The 13040-nt window shown below is 39.5% G+C and overlaps 1 long non-coding RNA gene across 1 annotated transcript in view; it reads right to left on the reverse strand.

The window, feature by feature from the left end:
- LOC134298946 (uncharacterized) overlaps positions 1-13040 on the reverse strand; it is a 125190-nt gene that overhangs the window by 4063 nt on the left and 108087 nt on the right. The window contains exon 3 of the long non-coding RNA XR_010006078.1: positions 924-1055. This is a non-coding gene — a long non-coding RNA (uncharacterized LOC134298946). The remainder of the gene's footprint in view (positions 1-923; positions 1056-13040) is intronic.

Consider the following 13040-nt stretch of genomic DNA (forward strand, 5'->3'; position numbering starts at 1 on the left):
TTTCAGAAGTACACTCTGTAGAGTCAGATATTGGCTGGCCCTGGATTTTGAAGCACAGTCCTTGGGAACAGATGGCTTCATATATGACAATAAATCTCATTTCAGAGTTGCACCGTTGTACTTCAAATAAACATATTTTTAAGTTACAAGCTGTGAGCAATATTTTCTCCTGTAATGCAGACAAGCAAGAACATTCAATTCTGAGAAATCTTTTTTTCTGTAGACCCACAGAAAATATGACTTTTTTATTTTATTTTTAAATACACTAATTGGAAAGACTATAGATGTTACCTCATTATCAATAACATCCTCAACCTTATTCACAACTGACTACAGTTCTGTATACAAAACCCAGATAAAAATGGAACGGCCGTCCTCACCAGACATATCTACCAAAACACCTTTCTTCAATAATAAAATTAAAGCTCAAATTACCATGGAAATATCTCAGCAATATGATTAATTCAGGAAAGACAGCCTCCCACCAAAAAAAAATCTTACCATAGTATTTAGGACATAGACGGTTGAGTCCCTATATCAGGGGAAAGTTGGGGAAATAGATAAATTGTTTGCACAAATCCTATTTTTATTGGTTGAGGGTGGCTCATCAGACGGGGGATTTTCCCCATTCTAGCTCGCTGCCCGCACACTGCTGGGATGGAGTCTGCCAGAGCCCATCATATGACGCAGGGCTTTGTTGGGCTCTATCCTGGCAGTGTGTCAACAGCATGCTAAGAGGAAGCCCTGAGTCACCTGTATCCTCATTAAAGAAGCCTTTGACAGTATGGGAGGAAGCCGAGGACAGCTGGGAAACATTGTGGGATGGCAGCCCATGATCAACCGTGTCCCATGGTTTCCCCTGCTGTCCCCTGCTGTCCCTTGGCTTCTAGATCTCCATTTGATGAGGTTCTTAGTTACATTACCAATGGTCTCCCAGAAGCTACAGGACAAATTGGATCTACTCTCCTCAAGGTCAAAGACAAAACTCCAGTCTTGGAAGGGCAAATCTGATCTCATATTCCTCTTTATCTTGCAAGCATCTCTTCCGTCTTTACCTGTCAGAGTAGAGATGAAGTAGTTAGAAACTATGATCTTTAAGAATCATAGTTGTCCATCCCTGCTAGAAAGCCATAGGAATGAATAAGGCAAATTTGGGATACACAGAGCTAAATCCAGTTGTCAGCTCGAACTATATCGCACTTGGCATGTCAACACTTACATATGGACCTATGGATACAATACAAGGTTGTTTGGATGAACGGATCTGATCAATTTATATATTGTAATTTTATATTGTATTTAATAATCTTAATTGATTTTATGTATTGTTCAATATTGTTTTTGTGTGGACATCGAATTGTTGCCATTGTTGTAAGCTGCCCTGAGTCCCTTCGGGTAAGAAGGGCGGGATACAAATGTTGGTAATAAATATATAAAATAAATAAGCTCTGTTGATTCCATTAACTATGATTTTAGAAATTTGGAGATTTCAGGAAAATGTTGTAGAAGGGGAGGGGGTGAATCCTTACTGATGGGGCAATGCTCACATTGTATCCCCTCCAGATAGTTACACCAGTGTTGGTAACAGAAGAAAAAGAGCTCTGAACATTTTCTGCTTTTGTGATTTTCCCCACAATGTCCCCACCAATTAAGTTTCTTCCTAGATTTTAGAACTCATTTTGAAATGGAAACATATTTCAAGAACACAAAATGGGGAAAATATTTTGTGACAGGATTGGGGACAAAGGAAAGAAACTGAAAACTGAGAACCTTCTCTCACCCACTGCACACAGATCTAATCTGCAGAATTGATAATAAGTCCTGAAAGTCTGGACCTGAAAAAGTGGAATGTGCATCTAGAGGAGAAATATATTAACTAGAAAATACTGAGTTCTGCTATCAAAAAAGAAAGAAAGAAAAAGTAATATAATAAAGGGAATATGCCAGCCACAGAGAGAAGCAATAGTTGAGATCTTTGTATTTAGCTCAGGCTGTTTTGCTCTTTATATTTTTATGAACCTAAAGAGAAACATTTCTCAACTAAGAGTTCCTTGAGATATTGTGATTGAAAAAATAAACCATTTTTGAGCCTTAGATATAATACTGGTGTTTTTATGCAGTACTTCCATGAGTACCAAAATAATTTCAAGATTCTTCCGGAGTAAAAAGATTGAGAAGTAGTGATCACCTATAACCCACCAGATGTTGTTTAACTATTAGCCCTTGCAAATATAGGTAATGCTGAAGAATGCTTGAACTAACAGTCCAGCAACATCTTGAAGGATCATAGCTGTCCCTCCCTGCAACAAAGGAATAAGAATGAACAAGCAAACCACTAACTTTGGATGAACTCTAATTTTAGAATACAGGTTGAGCATCCCTTATTTGGAATTCTGAAATCCAAAATACTCCAAAATCCAAAATTGCCCACCTGAATGGCTGAGATGGGGACACTTTTGCTTTTGGATGGTTCATGTTTCATATACAAAATTATTAAAAAATATAAAATAAAATTATCTTCAGGCTATGTAAAAGGTATATATGAAACAAAACAAATTTAGTGTTTAGATTTGGGTCCCCTCTTTATGTTTGTATATATAAATACAGGTATATCAAAATAAAAAAAAATAAAAACTTCTGGTTCTAAGCATTTTGGATAAGGGATACTCAACCTGTACAAAGCATACAAAGGCAAACTACTACCTTTGTATGAACTATAATTTTACAATATACAGTGACAGAGAGGTGAAATGTTATAGAAGACATACTTTCTTCAACATTCAAACAGTAAAAAAGAAAACGATGATACTCTTACAGCAGAAGAACATTGGTAGCTTTACATTATAACGTAAGCAGCCTTGAAGAAAGTATTTTAATACTACTTCTGCTATTGTGCTACATTTTGTACAGGCATGACAGAAACCACCTGGATAACAAAATATACTGAAGCCTAGGAGGAATAAATCTTGATAAATAATAAGGAGATGTCTCTGGGAAGCTTGTTATATAAACTCTGGATTTAGAATGATATTCAAAAATTGCTTTCCCATGACTTGCTAAATCATTATGAGTGGGCAATACCTGAGCAAAAATAAACTCTGAATTCTCAGAGCTACATACAGTGAAAAATCATATGATAGTATTTTCTCAACAAATAAAATATTACCTGTAATATGTACCAGCTTCATTTGCATTGTAACAGGCCCCTGCTCTGCATATCTCCACTGACAATTTCCATCAATTAGCACTAGTCCTGGGGTGAATCTATAGAATTAATGCAGTTTAATACCACTTTAACTGGCATGGCTCAATGCTGTGAAATCATGGGAGTTAGAGTTTGATGAGGTGGCAGCACTCTTTGGCAGAGATGGGTAAAGACCTTGTAATACCACAACACCCATGATTCCATAGCATTGAGCCTTAGCAGTTAAAGTGGTGCCAAACTGCATTAGTTCTACCATGTAACTGAACCCCCAATCTTATATTAAAAATCTATAAAAAAGAATAGAATTCCTACCACACTGAAAATAATATTTATGTGCAGAAATATTATTTTCAATGCAGAAAATGTTTCCTGCCAAGAGTTTGGCATTGTAAATGACATATTCTGGCATGTAAACTGGAAGATTAATTTTGCATTGTCTCATCATAGGGTTTTCTGATGAAAAAAAAAACATTTAAAAGGAACTTATTGGTGCCTCCTTCTAAAATGCCACAGTCTTTGAGAGATCCTCTGGCAGTATCACCACCCACTACTGCTGCGGTGACCTCTTGCTGCATTGAGGTATTATCTGTTGTATTTTTTACACATTGTGAGACAATATGACTTATTGGAAAAGATAATCATTTTTGGTAAAGTGTAAGCAACAGAAAAAAGTAAGAATGCGTTACAGCTGGACTGGGTCAATAAAGGATGCCATAGCACTGAGTCTTGAAAACCTGTGCAGGGCTGTTGATGACCAAGGCTTTAGGAGGTATCTCATTTATAAAGCCACCATAAATCAAAGCTGACTTGACAGCAAATAACAACAGCTGGAAATTTCTTATTGAGCTCTAGTTGGTTGCAGCCCCATAAACTTTTTATGGCTCCTATCCTCTTCTACTTCTATATCTTATAGTCCTATAGGCAGATAGGGAAAAGGCAAAACAAATGCAATATGAAAATCTCAGAACTATGTATCAAGAGATTGTACATCTCTTTCTTGGCATGACAAAACCACTGTCTAATCTGTTGTCCAAATGCCAAACTTATAGTTTCCTATGCGATTACTTGGAGACAGTAGTAGACCTTTATGGAAGAATAGCATTCTTGATTGGGCATGAGGCATGAAGCATATCCACAATTTACTTGCTTGTTCTTATTTGAGCTTAGATACCCACTGCCCATTCCTTTCTATTTTGAAAGCCTGTGAATTTTGGTGAACACATACGGGCAGGTGCTGCTATTTACCAAGTATCAAGCTACACCTATTGCTTGAATAAATCTGAACGGCATCTTAAAGCAAAGGAGACACTGCTGCAGTAACATTGACAGAAGACCTAGCTATTAAGCTGTCTACAGAGTCTAGTATCAGTGAAATGTTTGACAGCCGCAGGGACAAATATGTATTAGCAACATTGCTTAATCCATGTTTCAAGGGCAGAATTGAAACCATGCTTTCACCCTATGCAAGCACCGATTGCTGGAAGGATACTGTCATAAATAATAGTGCTGGAGGCCATACCATTATGCATTTCTTTTTCTCCCTCATCTTCCACTTTGGTCCCCTAGGCCAAGTATATCTCATAAAGCAGGAGATGCACAAGTTCCTGAAACACCACAGAGTGCAAAAGTCGTAATCATAGCAATACCCATAGTTCTGGAGTCTTAAGTTATCAGCTCAGAGTGGGGCATTGCCATCTAGGAAAACTCATTTTGTCTGTATCATTGAAAGAATCTATCCATTATGAAAGGTCTATAGGTGCCATGGGAGAGCCTTTCATATAGGGGGAATGGAGAAGTTGACTTCTGAAGGCCAACAGTGGCAAAAGGGAGAAAAAGAAAGAAAGAGAAGAATAAATACTGTTCTCAAAAAGTCATCATCCATTACAGAAGTTGGATTTCATTTGCAGCTCTCTGGGAAGTCATTTGTCTAACTAGAGAAGGGAGCTTTTGAAAACAACAAATAAAGGTAGCATGACTATTAAAAGAACACTTTGAAAAGTTTTGCAAGTTACAAATACAGGAGGCATTTGAATTTAGAGAAAAGCTATGTTTGGCTTGTGCCATGACAGTTGCCACTGGGCATCCTAACTCCTAGAACTAACTCCAGACATCCATGCAATGACCAGTCCTTGTTGTCAACCACTGATGGGAGATGGTTACTCTCAAAGACTGATTGAAAAATACAGTACAGTTAGAAGACTTATGAATGGCATGGAAACACACAAAGAGATGGGGCCTAACCCACATGACAAGGATCATAGAAGTAAGAAGTAAGAATATATCCATGAATATATTCAGAACAGAGGCATTCCCATTCTATTCTAAAGACTGATATTCAGAACACATTTCGTGTGTCCGTTAAATTCAGAAGCAGCTGTTTCCTTCAACTTTAACAATATTTACATATTATTAGTAGCAGAGGTAACCTCCAACCTCTCAATTCTGCCCCAATGACTACTGCATCTCATTTCTCTTATCCTGCACTGCTAAACTCTGCCATATAGGCAAACTTTGAAAGTATTCTTAATATCAGAAATTGTCAACTGCAGTATAAAGTGATAAGTGAAAAGACTTCTCTATTCTATTTCTTAGTGTATCATAGAGAGAGTTGAAAAATGTGACAGGGAGGGAGGAAATGGGAGAGATCACAATATTTCTCTCTCGCTCCAAGGATGCCTTCAATTAATATTCATTCCTTGGAGAAAATGGTACCCTAGTCTTTCTTATGTTCATTCATTGTTCCTCTAAGCTTATCCCAAGAGCAAATGCATGCCCATCTCATTTCATATGGGATATCAGTCTTTGGGAGGCTCTGCCATTGTATTGAAATCATCAGGGAAGAGAAACTGGCAAATTCTTCTAAAGCTTCACCAACTGGCACTAGTTATTGGGCCTCACACAGTTCTGGCAAAACATCCTCCTACACAAGGGGCCAGAGTAATATCCGAAGCCCATGCCCAGCAGTGAACTGGAAGTGGCTGATAATGAATGACGGATGGTGATTATATGAAAGTTTTCACAACATTTGTAGAAAAGAATGGATTGCATAGTAACTAAATCAGCACCTCACATGGAGAGCTTTGTACAGGCATGTAAGAGGAACAGTTGACATCAGAGTGACTGTTGTTTTCCCCCCATTTCTAGACGAGCAGAGAGACATGGCACCTAAAAACACAAGCTCCCAAGTCACAATGACATTTTATATTAGCTAATGAATAATTTTGCCCGAAGTTGCCATATGCTCTCATGATAACAGTAATGTCAAATAGCAAGGTATTTGCAGGCAGTGGTGAGATGGTGGATGGGAGCGAATTATGTTTAGATGTAACCTTGGCTAAAAGAACGTGACCTAACTTGAGAAAATGGGAGTGCTGGTTCTTACAAAGCATCTACTGTCATGGAACGAGGAGGGAAAAGTGGCAAGCAAATAAATACTGAAGCAAGTACAAATGAAGGTAACAAATCATCATCAGCATATGTAGCATCTGCCCTGAGTCCCCTCAGGAAGATAGGGCAGAATATAAATAAATTATTGCTAATTATTATTATTATTATTATTATTATTATTATTATTATTATTATTGCATTTGTACAACAATTCCTTAATTGCTCAAAACAGCTAGCACTCATAGTCATACCTACTAGGCTAGACTGACCGTCTGGTTCTTCAAATATAGCATTATGGTTCCTGAAGAAATGAGAAGGCTTATCTACAGAAAGATTTCTCTCTATCACCATAGTCACTATAGTGTATTATTGCCAAATGTTCCATATTATTCTGAAGAAAAAACATAAACACTTCAGTTGTTTTGCCTAATTGACAAAAATCAAAACAATTGTCTTTTACAGTTAAATATAGAATATCAATATGCAAGAATTGAATGAACTATTTTATTCATTTTATTTTAAAAAATATTGTCATTATGTCAAAGACAGCAACTTTGGTTGAAACCCAGTATCTGGTTTTCAGACAGAATCACTTCCATCAGTGGAATCAGGAACCTGCTCCAGAAAGTCGTGAGCCCTCCAAAGTTGCTTTTGAGATGGTAGAAAGGGAAAGCAGGAAACCACTCCAAGTTATACCTGTGATCAAAATGAGAGACAGAGAAAATTCCAGAAAAGGACATGATTTTGACCCATGAGGAAGATTTCCAAGAATAATGTAGGAATATTTTTTTTTTTGTGAGACTGAGAATCCACACTGGACTTGTGGCATAGCTACCCTCCCATTCTCCAAAAATAAAACAGGATATGCAGTTGCTTTTGGCTAATTAAACTTTTCATGTCACAGAAGCCAGAATGTCAGTCCAAAGTTCCTTAAACACAGCAGAAATCTGTGTGGATTGACACACCAGGACACCCAACCATTTAGGACAGATTGTTTCTGGGACAGAGCTTAAATGTAGTCAAACATGAATCACAAAGTTTATAACCCACTGACGGTAAGGGAAAAGAATATGTATTTTCTGCAGTGAATATGTTTTCCTTGCAGCAGTGGGAGATTCATGTCTTAATACAGCAATCTGATTTGAAAATTACATCTATGTTTCCCTCCCACTGACAAATCACAAAGATTACACTAAATACTGGTGAAGAAAAACATATCTTATGGTAATGAGATTTTGTTATTATTTGAGGGAGCACCTTTTAAAAATACATGCTAAGGTTTTTGTATATTTTGATCCTAAATTACTTGATTGTAGACTCTAGGCCCCTGGTGGCATGGTGCTTTAAAGCGCTGAGCTGCTGAACTTGCGGACCAAAAGGTCCCAGGTTCAAATCTCGGGAGCGGAATGAGCGCCCGCTGTTAGCCCCAGCTCCTGCCAACCTAGCAGTTCGAAAACATGCAAATGTGAGTAGATCAATAGGTACCGCTCCGGCAGGAAGGTGACAGCACTCCATGCAGTCATGCCGGCCACATGACCTTGGAGGTGTCTATGGACAACGCTGGCTCTTCGGCTTAGAAATGGAGATGAGCACCAACCCACAGAGTCGGTCACAACTGGACTTAACGTCAGGGGAAACCTTTACCTTTACCTTAGACTCTCTGCAAGCATAGATATCATAACTGTGTGAATCTTTGCATGTTCCCAGTGGCTGCCTAGAATGGGGAGTGCAGTAATAAAACTCCATTATTGTAGCACTTGAATGCTTTCTCAGAGTGTGGTGGGACCTCGTACTATGGAGGTATTCAAACAGAGACAGGATTGTCATCTGTCAGGACTACTTTGTGCATTCCTGTTTGGCAGTGGGTTGGACTGGATAACTCTTAAGGTCTCTTCCAGTCCATGTGGCATATATCTGTAGATTCTGTAGCCAGGATTGGAATTTCTCACTTTGGCTCCAAATATGTGGATATAGATTCCACTATATCCAAGTTTTGTACTTTCTGAGACAGAGCAGTCAGTTTTCTCAGCTACAGATTTTTCATTGTATTAGCAATCCCCCTCTTATTTCTCCCTCCTGGGTCCTGGCTTGTGTCTATTATTAGCCCATCCCTCTTAGACTCACCAGTCAATTCTGTTCTCTCTGTTAAAGATGAGAGAGACTTCCAGCCATGTTACATGAATAAAATCTTTCATCCACCCATCTCAGGCAGCCACCTGCAATGAGTCAGGCTGTGTCTTCTTTGAATGGCAACCTGCCAGTCAAACAAATACCACCCTACCGAGTCTTCCGGAGAGCCATATAATCCATTGCTAACAGTTGTTTGGGGTGGGGGAGAGGGGCATGGAGTGATGAGGAATAGCTCCAGGCTCTGTCAAGTACTTGCAATCTGCATTTCTTAGCTGAAGCAATGTTTGTGTTTTTCCCCCTTCTTACTTTATTAGTTATGTTTTATTAGTCACATTGCTCTTCAGCCTCTTTGCAGCATCGGCAGCAATACCATTAGCTTTAGATGAAGGTGTGCATCCTCTCCCTTCATAGCTGAGGTGAGGCACCACAATAAAAGCAATATCAATAAACAGTGTAGTGTGGGAACAAATTAATAAGCAGTTTCACAGTGAATTACTGACAGCCAGTGGTGGCTGGTGAAGTGCTAAGCTTAATAAAGTCATTTCTTGTTCTCCGTGCTAAGTGAGGGTTTCCTGGTGGCAAGTGTGCAGCCATGGAAGTACAGATTTTTTTTTCCAGTATGACCTCAAGCCTGACAGAGAGTCTGTCTTTCATAAATCTCACAGAGAAAACAGCTCAGAAGATTTATAATCAGTCACTGATATTAAGGTCAGGATTAAATTCAGATAATTATTTGAAAATTGAAATTTGTTTAAAAGTTGTGTATCGGATTAAATGAAAAAGATTATTTATTTATTTATTTTAAAAAAACTGATTCTGGGAGAAAACAAAGCTGTCCCATGGCTTTCCTCTTAAAAGTCTGGGTTGGTACATTTTAGTGCTTAGTTATCCTATCTCCTATAACAAAGATTCTGCACATTTTAACACCTCCATAGTAGGTGGCCCATACAGGAGGCTGAGAATTTCATTCAGTTCTTTTTTAAAATAAAATCTTTACAGATTTCATAAATTTCATCATAAACAGCACAGTACAAACCTCATTTAAAGCCCATACAGGGGAAAGCAATTCTGTCAGGTTTCTCTATTCTTCAAAAGGTGCCATAAAAGAGAAATTATTTGAGGACAAACAGAATAGCCTTCTGGAAAAATAGATCCCACTGGACAGTGTGCACACCGAGTTACATACAAAAGGCAAAGTAAAATCACAGCCTGGAAAAGTTATTTGTTCTTGGTTGTTATTGTCCAAAATCTACTTTTTTATACTCTGGGTAATATGTTCTGATACAAAAAACCCAAAGTTTACAACAATTGGTGGCGAACTATAGATCAATGGACAGGGAGAATTGGATATCAAGTGTCTTTTGTTTTTTAAAGAGAGCGGATTTACATGTAAAATATTCTCAGAGGGCATAAAAGAAATGGGATCACAGTGTAAGTAGCGCTAGATACAAGGGAAACTAATCATTAAGAGGTTTTGTTGGGCTTAACCTAAGACTCCAGAACTCATGAATGAACCACCACTGATTCTAATACTAACTTTCACATGAAAACCACTATATGGAGAACATGATAATTATCAACTGCTGGATCAATGAATGTATTAGAAATAACTGCACCCAGTGTGCCGTCGCGCCTGGGGCTGTACTCTTAGTGAAAGAGGCATGGACGTGACATCTTTCCCCAGGGGATTGCTTCTTGCCCTCCTTTAGGGAAACTGGAACTCCCAAGGACCAAAACACTGTAGTTAACTCAAAAACTGGGTTTATTCTTCACAAAGGGGGTAAAAGAAAATATACATTACAGTCTTTGATTGTTTAAGTCCATGAAGCTTGTCCAGATCCCTCTTTCTCTGGCTGTGAATGCCGGAGCAAACTCAGCCTCAGTCCAATGACCTATATCTGAAGACAAGAGTCTTCCTCTGTTGCCAAAGGACTGATGTGAAGGCGCTTGAGACTCCTCAACGTTGTTCAGGTTGGCCCTGAACATGAAGTGTGAGTCCCAAGGGTAAGAACCTCAGAATTGGTGCTGAGAGGTAACTTTTGAAGGGCTTTTTGAGCCAAGCCTCTCTTTCACGTCCATCCGATAAGAGAACTTGCTGATGGAATGAAAAGAGGAAACACTGTCCTACTTCAGGAAGAGGTGGAGCCAAACAGTTTTGCTGAGTGAGCAATGTAACAGGTACAAACAACATTGATTGACAGATATAAATAACCAATCCAACTACATTTACAGGGTAAGGGCAAAATCAGGCATGATACAACAATTCAGATCTTGAAACTTATAGTTCCAACACATAGATGGCGCCACTCGCGCCGTCACACTCCCGGCCTAGATTTCCGGACTTTCGGAAATCTAAACAAAATGGAGTTAAATATCTTTAACTCTAATAACTTTAAGACTGTATGTCTTGTGAAAGTAACTCAACCATGTCGCTAATAGGCCTGTCAAATAAAAAAAACCTTTTCGTTAGAGACTACCTTAACCTGGGCCTTGCCCACTCTATTGTCAGAGCTAGGATATAATTTTGACACAATACCCTTAGCCCATTGGTATCTAGGAGCATCTTTGTTTAAGTAACACCAAATCTCCAACCTTTACGTTGGCACCTAACAATCCAAAACCCATAGTTTCTTAGGGCAGACTGAGTAATTGACCTTCCTTGGTGTTTGACTTTTGTGTGGAAATGCTGTGTCAACAGCAGAGCTATGTGGCTATGGTGTGGCAAAATAAAAGAATTTTTAACACAGGATCTAATCTTTGCTCTTTTTAGTCTACCTCCAACCCTAAGGAGACCCTCATTGTCCAGGAAGGGGTTCAAGTCCTTTAAACAACTATTTTTGGGCAAGGATGCTTTTCTTTCTAAACAAGCTATTTCTTCTAAAAAAACACTGTCTTTGAGTGGATCTCAGGATGACTGTTGAGGCTTTCGAAAGATCTTGGGGCTGAATTGCACCACTGTTTTTTGTAGTGATGTAATGTATGAGCCTAGCAATGGCTGCCTGAAGTCTAGTCCATTTTGAAAATCTTTCAAACTTGGCTGGATTTAAACCTTGCCTTGATAAGTCTTGGCCATCGATGATAGATTTGCAGGACTGAATTTCTGGCAACTCAGTGTCTTTGAGCACGGAAATGCTTTCTGGAAAGGAAGGATTTTGAAGACATTTGGGTCCAGTGATCCAGGATGACTTGGACAACTTTGCGGCTGATGTTCCTCGGGATGTCACATCTGCCGGATTTTCTGAAGTGGATATGTAATGCCACTGTTCTTCTCCCTCCGCACACACGCTGGCTGGTTCAGCGTAGTTGCTTCTGAAGAGGTCTTCCACAAACTGGGTGATCTGGGTCTTTACCTTCGGATCTTTTAGCATCCTTCTTCTTAAGGACAGGAGACGATGAAGGGCAACATCTCTGTTGTTGGGTAGAGATGGTCTTTCCGGCTTGAAAGGTAAAGGTGCTATCCAATTACCTTCAGAGACTTGAGTGACTTGGCTGTTCATCATCTCAAGGAACTTCTGTTCATTTTTAGAGAAGGCTGTTTGCTCATCTCTCTCTGTGACTTTGATGATGGGAGAGTAATCGGGCATTACTCCCTGGCAGCAAACTGAGATGTGGCTGGCACATCCTTGCATTAGTGAAGGCCTTTTAGTGACAGGCTGGAACATCTTGTTCAGGCAGACTGGGCCTAACACCGTCCATCCTAAAGGCAACTGCTGGGCCATGGGTGATCCCTTAGGACCTTCAATCTGGTTGCTAACACGGAACAGTGTGGGACAATCTGCACCGATAAGCATGACGATGTCTGTTTCCAAGTCCAAAGCTGGTATTAGATCTTGAATACCTTTGAGATGAGGATGGGCTTGTACCACCTCCTTCGTGGCTATCTGTTCTTTGTTCCTGGGAATCAGGCTGCATTCTATAAGGTCAGGAAGATCATACCTGACCTTTTGTCCAACAGGCGAGATTTTGAACTTTGTTGCAACTCTGCCATTCATCTTATTCTTTCCGGAACAAGTGGATATGGTGTATTCTATTGTCTCTGTATGAAGGTCGAACATGTCGAAGAACTCTGGGGTTGCAAGAGATGCGTCACTTTGGGCATCCAAGGCGACGTAGACCCTTTTCTTATTCCACGGCTGCTTGTCTGGATACACCTCTGCCAGGCAGATTGGGTGGCAAATCCTGGGCTTGTGGCTATTTTGACAAAGCTTGGTGCAGGCAACCGCAGGAGCCTTTAGGGCTACCTGAGGTTCTGTAGGCTTTTGGTCTTCTTTGGTTTCTTCTTTGGTAGGAGAATTTGACTTTGCTTTGAATTGAGGGG

Source organism: Anolis carolinensis, chromosome 4 (genome assembly GCF_035594765.1).
Source record: "Anolis carolinensis isolate JA03-04 chromosome 4, rAnoCar3.1.pri, whole genome shotgun sequence".
Taxonomy (NCBI): domain Eukaryota; kingdom Metazoa; phylum Chordata; class Lepidosauria; order Squamata; family Dactyloidae; genus Anolis; species Anolis carolinensis.